Source organism: Mesoplodon mirus (assembly GCF_964341445.2).
Source record: "Mesoplodon mirus genome assembly, chromosome: 4".
NCBI lineage: Eukaryota > Metazoa > Chordata > Mammalia > Artiodactyla > Ziphiidae > Mesoplodon > Mesoplodon mirus.
In genome coordinates this window covers 17973176-17987168 of record NC_138979.1, presented here as the reverse complement: position 1 = coordinate 17987168, position 13993 = coordinate 17973176, and the positions used below count along the sequence as shown (strand labels likewise).

At 42.2% G+C, this 13993-nt stretch overlaps 1 protein-coding gene across 18 annotated transcripts in view; it reads left to right on the top strand.

The window, feature by feature from the left end:
• Positions 1-13993, top strand: part of PARD3 (par-3 family cell polarity regulator) — a 629984-nt gene that overhangs the window by 227460 nt on the left and 388531 nt on the right. The gene's annotated exons all lie outside the window — the stretch shown is intronic.

Here is a 13993-nt window from a genome sequence, read left to right as displayed (position 1 = left end):
TGTGAGAGTGATTTTATTGTCTGAGCAGTTTCCAGCTTCTGGATCATTAAGACATTTCCAGCATTTTCATTGATTTCAGAGATAAAACTCTTGGTGAGGAGCGTGGGCCCCATAGCAGTCAGGTTCTGGGTTGGTTTGCCACCGGATCCAGAATGCCCGGGGTCTCCTCGGCTTGCAGATGGTTTCCTGTTGTTACTTTCTTCTACGTTGTTGTCTCTCTCACCTTTTCTTGCAGTCCTTGGGTCATTCATACTGTTGTTTCAAATTCCTTATATCGTGTCCAAGGTATTGACTGTGTTGACTTCATCGGCGGAGAGCAGGGTGATGCGCTGAGACCACTGTACAGATGTACAGACGGGGCAAAGTGTCACAGCAGAGGTTCAGCCAAGGACCCAGGAATCCAGGGTTCAGGAACCCCCCCCAGTGGTGGTTGGTTTTCTGGGGGTGGATACTGTCTTCTAAAAAGGTGTGAGAGGGCTTCCCTGGTGGCGCAGTGGTTGAGAGTCCGCCTGCCGATGCAGGGGACGCGGGTTTGTGCCCCGGTCCAGGAGGATCCCACATGGCGCGGGGCGGCTGGGCCCGTGAGCCATGGCATCTGAGCCTGCGCGTCTGGAGCCTGTGCTCTGCAACGGGAGAGGCCACAACAGTGAGAGGCCCGCGTACCGCAAAAAAAAAAAAATAAAAATAAAAAGGTGTGAGATCCTTTTACAAGGAAATGTGGTGATCTATGGGAAATAATGTTTGTCCTGCAGGGATTCAGAGCGAAACCATTGGCTTCAAGCACATTTGGGAGGTTTTGCCAATTACAAGTGGTGGTGGACCACAGCCAGTTAAGGCAACCCTGTAGGTTTCTCGTCTCCCTGGGTGTTGAGCGGGTATGACAGCAGTGCTCTTCGTATTTTGAGGATGAGAAGGGTCACAGCTCCTGACATTAGTATCACTTGGTTGCGACTGCTGCTGCTGTTACGGTAATCACATTTTTTATTTTATTTTATTTTTTTAAATTAATTAATTTATTTTTGGCTGCGTTGGATCGTCGTTACTGCACGTGGGCTTTCTTTAGTTGTGGTGAGCGGGGGCTACTCTTGGTTGCAGTGCGGGGGCTTCTCAATGCAGTGGCTTCTCTTGTTGCGGAGCACGGGCTCTAGGTGTGCGGGCTTCAGTAGTTGTGGCACGCGGGCTTCAGTAGTTGAGTTGTGGCTCATGGGCTTAGTTGCTCCGCGGCATGTGGGATCTGCCTGGTCCAGGGCTCAAACCTGTGTCCCCTGCATTGGCAGGCGGATTCTTAACCACTGTGCCACCAGGGAAGTCCCACATTTTTTAAATAGTCAGGAATTTTGTTTATGATTCTCTTTTATTCCAATTCATGTAAAGTGATTCCTTATTTCTGGGTTTTAACTTTGAACATTTACATAGTAAAATGGGAAGATGGAGCAGAGAAAGTAGCAGGAATATTTCAAGGAAATAAAGAGAATTTGAGGATATTGAGAAGAGATTTACACTGCTAATATGTAACTGTGGTTATCAGAGTGATGTGATGGAATTTAAGAAATGTGTATTGATATTTAATTGAATGTTAGAAAATGTGTCTTTAATTCTGTCTTCTTTCTTTTAGAGGGGAGATCTGTGAATCTGCTGCAACCACATGCAGAATTCAATGCCTCTGTGCATTTTGTTTTTTCTGTGGAGAAGGTTCATTCTTTCATTTCGTTCATTTCTTGGCACATAGTAGGTGCACGGTGTGAGTAAAAGAATGAAGTAAAGTGAAGTAGTTGATGGGCCTTATACGCCGGTGCAGCCTTGTATTATCAGCAGTCCAAGTTGTGATCCTTCCTATAGGAAAGGCGGAAACCGCAGCTGGAGGGTCAGGGACTCCGGGAACGTCCGTGGCTCTTTGTTTTGCATCAGCCTACTGTTTCCCGAGATTCTAGCTTCAGCCTACTTTAAAAGTACTTCTGGCTTCAGAGAATAAATAGTAAGATCTGGATGTTAGAGTGTTGAAAAAGTAGGAAGACGATGATATGGGTAATTGGTCTCATTCTGTGAACTAAGATACAGGCTGCACTGATCTCTTTCTCTCTTTTTGCAGGCTGTGGTTTTCTGAGTGTGCAAGCAGAGGCGTGAGGTTAGGGCATGATGCCCTGAGGACTTGCAGTGGTTGAGCTGCTGGTATTAGCTTGCCTATACTTTTCAGAGGGGTTGCAAAATAGATATGCAAACTGATATTAATTCATTATGTATTTATTGGGGCACCTTTCAGGCAGGAGCAGGGTGGGACACGAAGATGAAAGAAATAGACCTTTTCACAAGAAAACCAAGAGCTGTTTACAGAATCCTCATCTGTTGAGACAAGCATAATGTGAAGACGAATTTATTTGCTTAGTGTTATTTGAACAAATATCTGAGTGTCTATTTTTTGTATATCAGTGGACTAAAAATTAAGGTTTTTTTCCTATTCTTTTACCATTCATTCCCTATTATTGAAATTATTTTAGCACGTGTATTGCAGTAGCTTTAGCTCCCACTTGTTGAAAATATGTATTGATGTCACCTTCCTTGAGAAAGCGCTAATATGCCTCCTGGTGGTATTTAAATACTACTGATCACTAACCCCGTGATACTTTCCCTTTCCTGGTTTCCTTGAGTTTACTTACATTGTTTCGTCAATTCTCAAATTTCTTCCAAAATGAAATTGGAGGAAGAGAAGGAGAAGCCTGCAATCTCAGCTTTGTGGCGGTTTGGTTCTGATTTCACTACATGCTCCACATCCAGATTGGGACCTTAAATAAACTCCTGGCTCCACCCACCATCCACCAATGACATCGCCCAGTTCCACGTCATTAGTCTTGAGCTCCCCTTCCCACCATGGACCCCCAACTCCAGGTGTCTACTGGGAATTGGATCCTGGATGTACCTCAGTCTGAATGCATCGTTTTTCGTCCCAAACTTCTTCGTCCTTATACTTGCCCCCTGCCCAGCCACCCAAGCCTAGACATCTCAGATTTGTCCCCCTCCTCCAAGGCGCCACTCACCCACCAAGCACCAAAGCCTTTTAAATAAGTCTCAGCTCTGCATTTTAGTAGTTATTTGTGTTAATTGTGTTTTCACTCCACTGCTTTCCTATGAGTCTAGGCCCTCCTGACTTCTTCGCTATTGGACTAAGGAGCTGCCGTGTTTACCCTTCCAGTCCTTTCTCCAAACTCCTCCAAGCCTTCTGCAGAATAAGTGCAGATTACACTGCTGTGCATTCAGGGCAGCCCCAGGGTTTTCAGGATGAAGTTCACACGGCTGAACTTAGTCCCAGAGCCCTTCATCTTCCTCGGGTGATAACCTCAATCTCTTGACACTCTCTGAAATCATCATGGTAGCTGACGTTTATTGAGTACTTGAGACCTGCAGGAACCCTTCCAAGCAGTTGCTCAGAATTAAGGAAAATAACATATGCAACAGCCCCTGTGCAGCACTGAGACCCAAAATGTGGAGGAGCTGTCCAGGTCCCACAGCTGGGAGGGGTCATCTCTCTGAGCCTTAGTCGTCCTGGGGAGCCCATCCAAGGCTGGCAACCTCGCCCTTATGAAAGGAGTGGAGGGCACTGCAAATGATGGGATGACCTTGACTTGACCGACCCCTGCCCACCGCCCTAGTTCCAGGTCAGCCGTGGGGAGGTTTTCTGTGAGATGTAAATGGAAGGAAAGCAGAGTTCTGTCTTCAGAATATGTTCTGCCAAAAAGTAAGGTTTCAAAACTCTTTGTGCTTGGCTAAATCCATTAGATGGCACTGGATTTCAAAAGATTTGTGTGAAATTTTAGTATTAAAGTGATTTGTGGATTAGGGGAAATGTTCAACTTCTAAGGTATTTCTTTCATCTGTCAAATATGGAGGAGAAAGGATTGACACACAATTTGTATTTATTCTGTGTTCGCTTTTTAAAAAAACATTGCTAAGCAGGTAATACTAATGAAGAGTAGTTGCTATAAAGAATTTTATTATTTAGTTACTTTTTGAATAAACCTGCCAGCTGATTAAAATGAGCTTAATTTAATCAGCATTGTCTTGCATACTGAAGGTAATTTGGGATAATGTCAAGGACACTTTATCTCTCCTTTGTAGAAGGTGGTGAGATAATGAGTGTAGCAAAAGGAGTCAGAAAATGTTTGAAGTTTTTCATGTTTGCCTCTGGGTGGATATTTAAAAAATCACACTTTGTCTTTTTGCATGCAAATTAAACTGAAAGGCATTTTGTAATGTAACATTAATGTTATATTTTACAAAACAAATTTGTTGAACTCTGATCTTTTGCTAATATTGGCTTGTGGTTGTCAGAATGAAGACTGACTTTTTGTTGTATATCAGTATAAACTGAACTTCCGTTCAGAACTTGGAGTGAACGGAAGTGGTGCATTTGATGCGTCTTCAATGGGAAACAAGTGACTGAGAAGCAGCGACTCCCAGTTGTTCTGCTGTGCTTTTCTTAGTCACTTTTTGCTCCTGTGTCCCTCTCCTGCCCCGCAAAGTCAATGAATGCCATAGAATCTTCTGAATTCCTGTCTTTTAAAGCAGTTAAACTCTCTTTTTTTCTGATGATGCTTTTAAATGGACGCTAAGATATCAGTGGGAGTCTGGTTCAAATTGTGAAGTCAGCAGTTAAGAGATTACTAACCCCCAAGTGAGTCCCCCATACAAATGGCAAGTTGCCTTGGAAACAAGGCGGGTTCCTTCAGTTGGAAGTATGATCTTGCCTGTAAATGCCAGAGATGATGATTCGCTTACCTCTGTTGCACCATCTCTAGGTCTAACGTTGTGCCGAGATGCTTTCTGCTTAACTCCTTCTAAGTACTGATGGCTTGATGGAACCAGAGCCAAGTTTTCTTTTCTCGTGCTTCTAATTTTAAACATAATTTGCAAAATTTAGAACTAAGGAAGTGATCCTTTAAATTTCTGTTTTAGGATGGGAAGTTTTCCGCTACCGGCTGCCAAAAAATAAAGTATTATAGTTCACCGGATTTGACTGGCAAGGAATTTTAGTGATGAGTCATTTTGTCATAGATTCAACAGTGGAATCAGGGATGGGTTGCTTAGGGAGAGTATGTGAACGCATTGTTCTGTGAGGTGGTTATTTGATGAGCCGTGGCAGATTTCTCCTGCGAGCCTGGAATCACCTGATACATACGCACTCCATACAGCACGGAGTCTAGGGCGCAGGTTGATGGGAGGCTGCCCTTGCGACTTGAGGCTCAAATCGACTCCTGCTGCCCTCTCATGTAGACATTTGTATCTTGCTAGGTGCAGGGGTGGTGAGGGCATACGGAGACGAGGTTTTGAGGTCAGTGGAAGAGGCCCTGGCTTAATTTACCTGGCTAGCTGAGGAGGTAAAAAAGACTAGAGGGGCTTCCTAACCAAGGTCTCAACTCAGCTTCAGCAGACTCACCAAGGGGAGGCAGAAATCCAGAAGTGCAGGACGGTGGGCATGAGCAGTGGTCTTGCCTGGCGGTAATTGTGGTGCTGCGTTTCTGGGTTGAGCAATCACATTGCAGCCTCTCATCCCTTCGGTCTGTGGCTCAGGGGTTGGGGATAGTTGAGGCTGGTGCCCTAGACTGTGGAGTCCACGTACAATGGCATATCTTTGTGGGACAGAGGGAAGTGTCACTCATGCATACGTACTCCGCAAAGCTCAAGTCGCATCGCTGGGGCTGTGGGTTTTCATCGCGGACCTTTTAATCACAGTTTAGAGTAAAGCATTGATTGAAAGGCTCTCTCTGTGTGTATGGTTTTCACTTGTCTCATTGTGCCTGTCTGTTTCCTACATGATGTTGGACTTTTGATTAATAATACATATATTTTTAAACTTAGATCCCCAACCCCCAGACTATGGAATTCATCAAAGGAGTCACTCCTGGGGGAGTCTCTCATGTACAGTTCATTAATGCAGCTCTTCCTGAGTCAACGTGTAACACGTACTGATTGTCAAGCTAAATTGTGTACAGATTAAAACACCTTGTTGCTGAATCCTGTTTCTACCCCTCGCTCGCTTTTGGAGAGATGTATGTTAGGAGGTTGGCGGTGGCAAGGAGACAGGGGCAGGGCACCCATAGGTGAGGACCTGCTGCTTCTCAAATCTCAAGCCCCGGAGCTGGAAGTGGAGACAGATTTGAGGTTGAGGCTCCAGGTACAGTGCAGGGAAGGGACTCCAGCTCTTTACCTTTCTTAGCTTAGCCAGGAGGAAAAGTGGCTATGCCTTCAGCATGCCCATGGCATTTAGAGTTCTCTTCTAAGCTGTGGGTTTTTTGGTGTGGGTTTTTTTTTTTTTTGTATCAGACAATATACACTTAATTTTTAAAATGCTGATGAAGCAGAGAATTAATCTTGCTTATATAATATTTAAAGTTTTTCAGCGACAAGCTTGAGATTCTCCTTCTGTTGTGAGTTTGTTTTTATTAGTACAGCTGTATTACTACTATTATAAAACACCATTGGCCCAAATATATTCTTTTGCTGTTGTTTTGCTTACTCGACCAGTAAAACTGTAGCTTTATTTAAATGAGCTTTTAATGAACCACGAGAGCAAGTAAGGCTCAGAGAATGACTAAGGATTTAGTGTTGTCTGTGTCATTAAAGTGAGTTCAGTCATTAGAAAGCTTACAAATTGATTTAATAGTTTTTTTTTGGCCCATGTCTACACAATAATTCATTATTACATCATTACCTTTGATTCTGAGGTTCATAGGGCTTCTTTCCCAGTTTTACCATCATCTCTTTGAGGGGAAGCTGCATGTGCTCACGGTAAAATCACAACAAATGCCACCTCCTCCGATTTGGTGTCAACCCATATATGTGTGATTAGCCAATTTCAGATTCATTTTGTTCTGTCTTACTGTACAGTCTTGCTTTTTATTAACACTTCAGCAATAGCGTAATGTAGTTGTAACCTCATGGATGGGTACAAACGGAACCGTGGCCCTTGGTAACGGGGATGGGAGGGGGAGGGGTTTACATTATGTCTGACAAGTGGGTAAGCCAGCTGATGGCTACAGCATTTGCATGTGTTCATTGTGGTTTGCGGTTGATACACTCAAGGCTATTAGTTGAGCATAACTCTTAAATTGGGAATCTAATTAGTCTGAAGGCTCAGTGGGTGACACACTGTGTCACCCTGAGGGACAGCAGAATTAAATCCCAGCTCTGAAATATAAGCTGGGGAGTGTCGTAGGTGAATAGATTTCACTGTGATTTCCAGATGAAGCACAATATCTTTATTAAGCATCTCTGTCCATGAAATCTTACCTTCTTAAAGGATGCTGTTAGCTTTTCTGGGACAATAACCTTTGATCATCCACAGGTAGAAGCTTGTGATGGTGTTGGTCTCCCTGCTTGTTCAGGTAGGGAATGTCTTACCCGCTCCTACATGGTACATTGTTTGCAATGACACTGTTAAATATTTACCTCGTTAGATCCCCTTCTTGTGAGTAGATACCATACTGCACTAGTCTATATAACTGGGCCAGTGTCTCTTAGTTTTCCTTTTCTTTTTCCTTTTGGCTGTGCCACACAGCTTGCAGATTCTTAGTTCCCTGACCAGGGACCGAACCTGGGCCCCGGCAATGAAAGCGCCGAGTGCTAACCGCTGGACCATCAGGGAATTCCCTACCATGTTTTTAAAGGTGTATCCTTGAGTCAAAGGGCAAAAAAAAAAAAAAAAAAAGGTAAAGGTATCGATATGTGTGATCCTAACTATAGAAACTCCTAGATTGACCTATGGGAAGAAAAAGTCATTTTTGGAATAGTGATAGTTTAGAACTGTATGTTATGGAACAGCCTTACTTCCATCATAAAATACAGGTATCTCCAACTACTTGATTTTTATTGTTAGTTTTTTTGGAATATTATACTGTGATAGAACTCTCACATTTTTACTGCATTTTCTGTCTGTTGCATTTATTCTTTACAGGCAAATCTGCCTATGAAACCTCCCTGCCATTGTTCAGAGATGTGTTGTTTTACGTGATGCCATCGTTATCTTGGGGGTTCAGAAGCATCATCATCATCATAGTCTGGTGTTAGGAAGAATATTGAAAAATGCGGCAAACACAGAGAGTTCCCCACCAGAAGCAAAATCAAGTGCACGTTGTCTTTTGTGTTTCTTGCCGATTTTGCTTTGATACCACAGATGAAGTGATTCAGTGGAGTCTGGCTTACTCATCGAGGCCAATCATGTTCCTTAGGTGAAGAAAGGGTCTTAAAGGCATCTTCAAGTTCAGTGTCAGTTTTAGTATTTTTCCACATACTTTGGACCTTCTCCAGGGCCGGAAACATGATGCCCTTCTAAAGAGTTACAGGTCTTTATTTCAGAGTCAAACAATTCGATATATTAATGTTGAGCGTGCAAAAGATGTTCATGAGACCAATAATAATCAACTTTTTCTGGATATGTGCAGCCCTTACATGAAGAAATCAACAGAGACAGACGGATGACTCAATGGCTATGGCAGTAAAATGGCTTTGGAGGGCGTGTGGCGTCTGGGCCTAGAGTCTTGGTGACCTCACTTAGGCAACTACTTGACTTACGTCCCCTGCCATTTCCTGTATGAAGACAGAATCTGCAACATCTTTGACTCTTTTAAAAACCTCTTCTGATCAAGACTGAGTGATGATATCTTTAGCATGGTTACCCTCAGATATGTTCAGAAACTTTTAGGTAGTGGTATCAAAATTATGTTAACTTGGTAAGGTGGGGTGTTAGCTTTAGTTAATCAAGAATGAATAGAATTCGACTCCAAGGCTTGTAGGTGCTCATAGCCTGGAGCTTCCCAGAAGGCTTTGCTGTCGACTTATTAGATGCTCCAGGGCAGTGAGGTTGGGAGCAAATAAGATCTCTGAAGCTGGATGGATTTGACTTCCAATTTCAGATTCATTCTATACTTATAGCTAAGCTCTAGTCATATTAATTTTTCTGAGTCTCAGTTTTCTTTTCAGTGAAGTGAGATGTAAAAAGCTGCTCTGTGTTTGTGTGAGGGGTTGAGGGGAGGATGGAGGGCACCTGCAGAACTTCACTCTGTGCTTATTGTGATGTTGAATTTTTCTCGCAAGCCTTCTCCTTTCCTTTTCCTGTTGTTTTCCCCTCTTATTATTGGTGTATCGAAGAACTTTGCCTCAGTCTGTAGTTACTCTTGAAACTGATCCTCAGTTTTCCAGAAGTATATATTTATCAACCACCACACTATCACTTAATAATAGCTAACAGTAAGCATGCACTTGTGTTCTGAAAGTCGACACGCCTTCTCTCTGATTTGTCACAAGTCCAGGAGGAGAGGTCCTGGCACTAGATTAGTTTCCTATTGCTGCCATAACAAATTACCACAAACTAGTGGTTTAAAACATCACACATTGGGCTTCCCTGGTGGCGCAGTGGTTGAGAGTCCGCCTGCCGATGCAGGGGACATGGGTTCGTTCCCCGGTCCGGGAAGATCCCACATGCCGCGGAGCGGCTGGGCCCGTGAGCCATGGCCGCCGGGCCTGTGCGTCCGGAGCCTGTGCTCCATGGCCGGAGGGACCACAACAGTGAGAGGCCCGCGTACCGCAAAAAAAAAAAAAAATCACACATTTATTAACTTGTAGTTCTGTAGGGTAGAAGTCTGACACGGGTAACGTGAGCAGAGCTGCATTCTTTCCTGGAGGCCCTAGGGGAGAAGTCATTCTCTTGCCTTCCAGAGGCCCCCGCGTTCCTTGGCTCACGGCTCCCTGGCTTCGTCCTCAAAGCCAGAAGTGTAATCTCTCTCTAACCATTGTTGTATCTCCCACTGACCACAGCTGGGAAAGGCTCTCCACTTATCCAGACTCCTGTGATTAGCTGGGGCGCACTGGATAATCCTGGACAGTCTCCCTGTTTTAAGGTCCTTGATCTGAATCACATCTTCAGGTCCCTTTTGCCGTGGAAGGGCAACGTCCACAGGTTCTGGGGATTTGGGTGTGGACAGTCATGGGCATTATTCTGCCTACCACAATCACCATCCTCTTTCCAGATGAGGACAAGTAAGGCTTAGAGATGGCCGAGAGGCCAGTGGATTAGGCCAACATCCATCTAAGAAGTAAGGTCAGAGCTGGTTTTGAATTTAGTTCTCTTTGTGAATTCTATGCTCTTAGCCACTTGGCTACACACAGTTCTGGGCTTTTAGCTCAGATTTTTACCCATGAAAGGCCACCCTTGATCCAAGTGGTCTATATATGCATTTGCGTGTGATGTTTATGAAATGGGTTTTCTTTTGGAGGGTTCTGATGTCTCAGGCAGCTGAAATGACTTGTTCTGAGAGAGGTGGAAATGTGCGGCCAAGTTTGGAGTTTTATTGATAGGCGGGTCATCGTGGGTATTATCCTAAATTCTGCCTGTCTTTTCTCGTGGAGACTGGATGGGTGAATGGATCAGAAGAGCGATGAAGTAATAACTATTGAAAGTTAAAGTGAACTTTCAAAAACAGTCTACTTCATGGACAGCAGTGAAGATTCCATCTGTTAAAATATGGATTTGAGTCACATTTCACAAATTTAAAAGCAAGACATTTCCTTCATTTTTTGAAGGACATGATAGAGATTTTTAATATGTGATGTTTTTGTGAAGGTCTCGTTTTCTTTTGCTGTGCTACTGTGTATTCTCGTAGAGTAGATTTTCTAAAATCATATATCCTTCCCAGTTTAACACAAAATTACTTTATGTCTGCACCTGGCAGTTAAATTTTGGTTTAAATGAAAGCTGTAGAATTGTATGTTATTGGCATATTGCAAATCACCAACTGTGATTCTGCCACTGAAATTCAAACAGCATTCGTTCGTGGCACAGTCCAGATTTCATAATTCTTGTGTTTTCTAAAAATGCTGAAGATAATTATTGAAACTAATATATGTGTATAAGTTCTTCCATCATGTGTGGCATTTAAGGCTCGTTCTTTGTAATTTTTAATCTCCATTTTCAGTTTGCAGAAAGGACTTGATCCTTGAGAGAACACATCATTGTGAAAAGTTAATAACAAAACTTGAATTTCATTTGCTTCCAGTTAAGCGCCAAAATGTCAGAATTTAATATCTTCAAAATGCATATTAAGCCACACACCTTGTGAGAAGTCTGATGAAATTAAAATCAAGTACAGAAATTCAAAATCCTGATGAAGAGCTTGAAATGAATATTGTTAGCTTATCAGGGTTACCAAGGTACGTTGACTTCTAGTTTTATTTCCCAAATTGAAAATTTTAAATTGGATGTTACTAGAGGGATGAGCAATCTAGTGCAGGATCATCAAACTATGGCCCATGGGTCAAGTTTGGTCCACTGCCTGCTTTGTAAATAAAGTTTTATTTAAACATAGTCACCCTCATTTATTCATGTATTATGTACGGCTGTTTTCACGCTACAGTGCAAAGTAGAATAGTTGTGACAGAGACTGTTTGAATTGCACAGCTCCAAAAATATTTACTATCTGGACCTTTTTAGAAAAACGTTTGCTGACCCCTGATCTGTAGAATGTCTGTGTTACTAATATGGGGGGATGCTTATCAGATAAACAGGCTGATTATATATATGTATATATACGTACATATATATACCTACAACACACACACATATATACTGTGTATGGAAACTTTAGTGTATATATACAAACACCTTTCCATTTTTTATAACTGCTAAGGATTTCTTTTCTTACTGATGTTGCTTATTATAAGGTTGAGTGGCCCAACTATTCATCTGACTTTAATTTCTTCTTACCACTTAACCTTCCTTCAGATTGTTTAATCAGGTAATTATATAAGATGCCACAGCAGGATTCTGAGCTTCCTGTTTGCCTCATGTCTCTACGACCTTATGGTGGTTTTCTTTTTTGTCTAATGAATTGATTGATGTCAATAGCATTTGTTCAAAATGAAAAACTGTAATTATAAATACTTTTCATATTCTGTGAATACACCTTTTGGTCTGTTAACTGATCGGAGTATTGGCGTTGAAAAGGCTTGGATCGGAGGCAGAAGGTCTGGTTCTTTTTGTGTGCAGTCCTGACTCTCTTTTCTTGGAAGGCTGAGCTTAGTTCGCCAGGCATGGGATTGGAGCATGAATGACCAAGGTGTTCTGTGCCTTAGAACTTTATTACTCTTTGAGATTTTAAAGAAGTGCTGCCACTGTTTAGTTATAAGAAGGAATAGGTTGAATTTTAATTTTTATGGTACTGTGTTATGCTGTATTATGAAAATTTTCAATTTTGAAATAGTTTTATGTTTCAGAAAAGTTACAAGAACAGTACAGAGTGCTTCCATATACCCTTCTTCTATCCCTCATGTTCACGTCCAATGTAATCATAGTGTAGTTTTCAAAGTTAGGAAACAAATAACATGGAGTCCATACGACTAACTAATCTATAGCCCTCATCTGAATTTTGCTTCTCTCCCACTAATGCCTTTAGTCTAGCCCAGGAGCCAGGCAAGGGGCTCACACGGCATGCAGTTCATATTTCTCCTCAGTCTCCTCCAATGTACACAATTTCATCAGCCTTTTACTTTCCCGACCTTGATATTTTTAAAGAGTAGTAGTTATTCTGGATGTTCCTCAATTTGGATTTGTCTGATGTTTCTTCACGATTAGACCAAAGTTATGCATTTGGGGCAAGAGTACCACGGAAGTAACGTTGTATACTTCTCAATGCATTTTTCAGAGGGTACGTGATGTTGATGAAGTGCGTGACAGCACTTGGTGAAGTGCTGTCTGCCGAGTTTCTGCCCGCAGACACTACTTTCTCTTTTTAATTAAAAAGCATCTTATGGGGAGATACTCTGAGATGTGCCCATATCTCACCATACTCTCATCCATTGACGTTAGCATCCATTGGTAGATCTTGCCTGAGACGCTTCTGACTGTGGAGGTTGCCTAGTGATAATTTCTCTTTTAGTGATTTTTTCCATATTTATTCATTGGGATGCTCCAGGAAGGAAAAGCTGTCCATTCTCCACCATTTGTTTATTTATTTCTTCGATTATTTACTTCTATCACTATGAACTCACAGATGTTTAGTTTATCTTGGGTTATAATCTAATGCTCTCCTTATTTGATCGTTCACAAGTGTCCCAGATGGTTTCGGCCCTTGGGAGCTCCTTAAGGCTGGCCCTAATTCCCTTTGATGTGCTTCCTTTGATGTGTTCTTTAGTATCACAAGGTGTTCCAGGCTCATCACGTATTTTCTCTGTCCCCAACCCTGAAATTAACTATTTTTCTAAGGAGTTCTAGTTCATTTATTGGAGAGTAGTATTGGAAACCATGATCTGGCCACTTGTGTTCATTGGTTCTTGGGCCAGCAATTTGTCACTGAAGCAGTGTCATTGCTTCTAGGCTCTCTCACTGGACAGAGCTAGGACACATGTATTCACACCCATCCACACCCATCTGCCTACCTGCTTACAAAAACCACAAGTTCATATTGATGCCTCTCATTCTAACCTAATACTACAGTATAGTTCCTTGCTTGTAACTTCTGTTTCTGGCGGTGAGAACTTTGGCTCTCATTATCCAAAATATTTTTCTTTTTCATTCATTCCTGCTGTGTGTGTGTGTGTGTGTGTGTGTGAGAGAGAGAGAGAGAGGAGGAGGAGTATGAATTTCTAAACCACGTGCTTGTAAGGAACAACTTTACTAACTAGAATACAATATTTCTGCGAAGGTTCTTTTTGCCTTTAGCCTTACGTTAAACAGTGAAAAAAAAAAGTTTTATAAAGTGACTTACTTCTTTTTTCCCCACCCTTTTCGTTGTGGTTCTGTTTTTCATTTGCAACATAGCTGGGTTTATTTGTTTGTGCTCCATTTTAGATTCCCGATCCCCAGACCCCACCTTGCTTCCTGGTCGATTTCAATTATTTATTTCTCTTTTAGGTATTTGAATCATTATGATGGTTCTAAGAGTCAGAGTTACAGAAAAATATAATCAGAAAAGTGTTTTTGCCCCATTATCTCCACTATTGTACCCATTCT